This window comes from Miscanthus floridulus, unplaced genomic scaffold, assembly GCF_019320115.1.
Source record: "Miscanthus floridulus cultivar M001 unplaced genomic scaffold, ASM1932011v1 fs_72_3, whole genome shotgun sequence".
In the NCBI taxonomy this organism is placed as follows: domain Eukaryota; kingdom Viridiplantae; phylum Streptophyta; class Magnoliopsida; order Poales; family Poaceae; genus Miscanthus; species Miscanthus floridulus.
This window is the reverse complement of record NW_027097177.1, coordinates 84714-89117: the sequence shown is the minus strand read 5'-3', so window position 1 is coordinate 89117 and position 4404 is coordinate 84714. Positions and strand designations below refer to the sequence as shown.

The 4404-nt window shown below is 44.0% G+C and overlaps 1 pseudogene; it reads left to right on the top strand.

Moving 5' to 3' along the window:
• The first annotated feature begins 1996 nt into the window (after positions 1 to 1996).
• LOC136532863 (large ribosomal subunit protein uL18-like) lies at positions 1997 to 2761 on the top strand (annotated as a pseudogene).
• Positions 2762 to 4404: the final 1643 nt, after the last annotated feature.

Genomic DNA, 4404 nt, shown 5'->3' with positions numbered 1-4404 from the left:
TGTTAGCCTTATGTTTCCTAGCGAATCGCTAGTTTCTGTTTGTCTTACTCCGTGTGATCGTGCTGTTAGGTACATTCAAATATGTCCTGTCAGTTCGATCCGAGTTCCCGTGCCGTTTGCCCTCATTACTGTCCTGCTGCTCTGTTCAGCGATGTGTTTTGTTCCTCGGTCATGAGGTTATCCATTATGTACTTTGGGTTTACCTAGCGTTACTGCTTCTGTTCGTCTTGGGCATTTTTTTGTTTAAATCCTTTGCTTGAGAGGTCACGAATTGAATCCGGGCTATCAATTTCCGCACAGGCTATAGGATTGGATGAGATCTTGCTCCATTCTTCCTTCAGTTGGAGGTTCTGTCCTGGGTGCATGTTGGATCTTGATTCCTGGCAATTCCTATGGTGTTTATATCAGTTCTATTAACCTTGCCTCCATACTTTGCAGCAATGGTGCGTTCAAATTGGCGTCATGGTGCCTCCTATGCTCCTTAAGTGAAGGTACAACACTGCAACCGCTCACTTTTCATCTCTTTTTTCCTCATAATCACAGTATACCTATTTGCAAATACAAAAAAAAAAGCTGTACTAACATGAGCTAAGTCTGGTGGAAGTGACAACTAAGTAGGCATGGTTCTGCTTTTGTCGTTTGACAGAATAAACATATATTGAATTTTAGATCGCATCCTTAGGAATCAGGGAAGACGCTTACTTTTGGATGACATGAGTGATCCTATTTCTAACCGATGGCATGTTTGCCTCCATGTGTGCCATTTGTTGTTGGTTGTATATGCAACCCAACTTGGGCTTCAGTTCATGCTTTGGCATTCCAGAAAATTTTTGACAATTAAAGACTTCACCTCGGTACTACTGTCTTCATCTTAAACTATGTAGACATGGCTTTGCTATTTCTTTGCATAAACTAGGTATTGATTTACTCTCCTCGCATTTGACACATGAGCCCATCATGCATGTAACTGTTTATTTCATAGACATATTGATTGCTTTCGCAAATGGTTCTTTTATCCGCCAAGCTTCTATTTCTGTACCTGCATTGTATGTCACTGTAGGCCCTTGAACTTTCTTCATTGTAATATATATACCATTCGTGGTGCCCTGAAATAACCATAAGGAATTGTGGAACAAAATTGATTATTAGATAAAGGTTGAAGAAGACATGAATTTCCATGTTCCCAGTTCTGTCATTTGCTGGCCATTATCATGTATCACAATATTTGTGTTCAGTTGTGTTCCTTATCGCCATCCGGGCCACATGATTGGCACACGTGGATGAGTGTATGTGTTAAAATTATAAAAAATAGCAAAGTTTTTTCCGATCAGAGCCTTGATGAGATCAGGCTTCTGAAGTATGCTAACAAGCATGATCATGCGACAAGTACCCACCCTTGTGTCCGTATGATTACTTCTACTATTGGGTAAAATTGAGCCTTTACTCTTGATACATCCCTTTTGAGTGTTATTTAATTTTGATCAGGTGTCGAATTTATCTACAGCTACACTGCTTGCCCTGCACTGTTCTGGTTGTCCATCTACCATTACCCACCTCTGGTCATTGTCGCTCTGGCATTGGCTTGGAGCACAACGGCCCCAGCTGCAGCAGCACCCAGACGTCCATCGCCTGAGCTATCCCTGTCCTCGCTTTTTCCCCCTTTTTGTCGCTGGTGCGTGCTCTCCTTGCAAGTGCCGAGGCCAGGCGCGTGTGTGGATCTGGCTCGCCGGCCTTAATCGCTGGAGTAGCCCCACACCGGTGCATCTGGGCCCGTTGTGCATGGCGGAGGTGCCTCTCTCCCTTCTCCCCCTCCTCTTCCCTCAGCTCCCTCTCCTCACTATATGTATATCTTCCTTCTGATATCATGATGTTATATTGGGGTGATTGTTTGTAGTTACCTCATCAACAATAATCATTTCTTTTCATGAGCTTCCTGTATAGCTCATCTCTTATGGTGACCGAGCTTTTTAACATTTGCTGTATTTTGTTGCTGCAGGGAGCTTTGGATGGTCGCCTGGATATTCCTCAGTGACAAGCGATTTGCTGGTTTCAAGAAGGATCACAAGCAGCTGGATGCTGATATCCACCGCAAGTACATCTATGGTGCCCGTGTTACTGACTACATGAAGGTGAGTTGTGCTTGCTGCTTATCACACCACATTTTCTTTTCCTTTGTTCCCTTGTAAGTTTATTTCACAAATTGTTGACCGTCCTACATCACGACATTATTAGACTACAGGCTGACTAATTTCTTCTGCTCTTTATGTCCCAGAAACTTGCTGAAGAGGAGCCAGAGAAGTACCAGCCTCACTTCAGTGAGTACATTCAGAAGGGAATTGAGGCTGAGGACATGGAGCTCTGTACAAGAAGGTCCATGCTGCGATCGGTGCTGATCCTTCCATGGTCAAGTCAACCAAGCAGCCACCAAAGGAGCACAGCAGGTATAGTAGCTACCCTCCTTACTTTTTATATCTATACACTATATATGGTCACTATAATTCTATTGTTTGCTCTGCCCTTACCTTCTGTGTGTTTTCAGGTACAACCACAAGAAGCTGACATATGAGCAGAGGAAGGCCAGCCTCGTTGAAAGGCTCAACCAACTCAACTCCTCCACAGTTAAACCAAAGAATCTACTCACATGTCTGCCTCTAAATTACATTAAAGAAAGGTTAATAACGAAGCTAGAAAGGAGGAACCTTATCTATATCAAAGTAACATTGAAATGATTTCAGGTATGTTACGGTTGTCAGGTTTTTAGTAGTGTGGAAATTCTTAATCACCAGTGTTAGCTTACAGTGCTTTGTGTGCCCTTGAGGTTTTAGGGCACTGTTCTACAGTTTGCGTTGTAAGTTCGTGATTACCACGCATAGAGAATGCCATGATTTCAAAAGTATGCATAGTGCATGTGTCCTACACCATAGAAAAAAGGCTCCAGTCTTTCAGTTTTTGTGCATGACATATCTACATTAGACTCATAGTATTGTTTTCATGCAGAGATTAAACATATTTTTTACCTGCGCCTTAACCAGATGATTTGCCGGCGCGCGCGAGGGCGCGCGTAATCGACTAGTGAATATAAAAGGCCAAACGAAGAAGAGTTGCGTTATAACACAAACACAATGGATAAATGCAGGGCTAATTGGCCCATATGCAACCCAAAGTGCCCACCGTAGTTGTCCCACCAATGGTGAACAAGGATTGTCGTCAACAATGGTGAGAAATAATATGAACTCTACATTATATACAGATAAAAGGTTCGATTTGTGATTTTCAATTCATCGGTACCGGCTAATGTGATGATGCCCTGGTCATTGGCGGAACCAGGGGGCAGGCAGGGGCCGTGCCCCCCCCCCCCCCCCGCGCGCGAGAGAGAGCAGTAGACTCCATATAATAGCTATACAAATATTTGAATTTATAGCACAAAAAATATCAATTTCACTCATTTTGTATTAAAATATTATGGTTTTGGTTATAAAGTACAAGTTTTTAAAAAGTTGTTGAAACATATAATTATGTATATTTTATCACGCTAAAAAATGTGATCATATTTGTGTGACCCCTTAATCAAAATTGTTGGTTCCGCCTCTGACACTGATGACATAATATAGAATTATTGAAGTGACACACATCCATTGATCGACAACTAATATAGGTTTTATTTGTTGGTTTAATTTTCCTCGGCTAAGTGTTCACTAGCTATTTGTTTGTTTTTTTGTTTTCATAATGTCATTTGAATAATTTTGGAGTCCTCAAATGTCATGCACTGTATTTCTATAATAAAAAAAATCATGATTTCCTCGTGGCTCCATAAGTAAACAGTGGCCAACCTAATTTCCCATGTGAGAGCAGTTTAAAAAACCATGTCGGACATAAACAGTTTGAAATCGACGAAGCAGCTATAAAGAATCTGCAGCTATAACAAATAGAGATAGAGACTACGATCGGGATTTCCTCGCCATTTGTTGGCTTGGCTGGGCCTCCGGATTCGGCCGGTTTATGTCTGCAACTGGACGACCCCGCCCGATGTCCGTCCATGCGTGCTAAGCAGCGACTGGGCCTGGTCCAGGCTCAGGCTGGGAGCTACCAAGATTTCGCCGCACGGGAGGCGCAGGACGGGCCACGTCGGCCCGCTGCCGGCTGCCGCACACTAACATCCCGACCCCACAGAAGATTCATCCAACTAAACCAATACTGACACGTGGGACCTGCCCCCACGCGCCACGAGTGGCTACGGTGCCTCCTCGCCTTCCCGCCACACATCCCCCACTCGCCTCTCACCGTCGCAACAGAAACAATCGCTTGTCGCCGTCGACCCAAGCCACGCCACCGACATGTGGGACCATACGGCAGGTCCCACTCGGCAGAGACTCCGGCGGTCCTTCGAGACAGCGAACGGCTCCC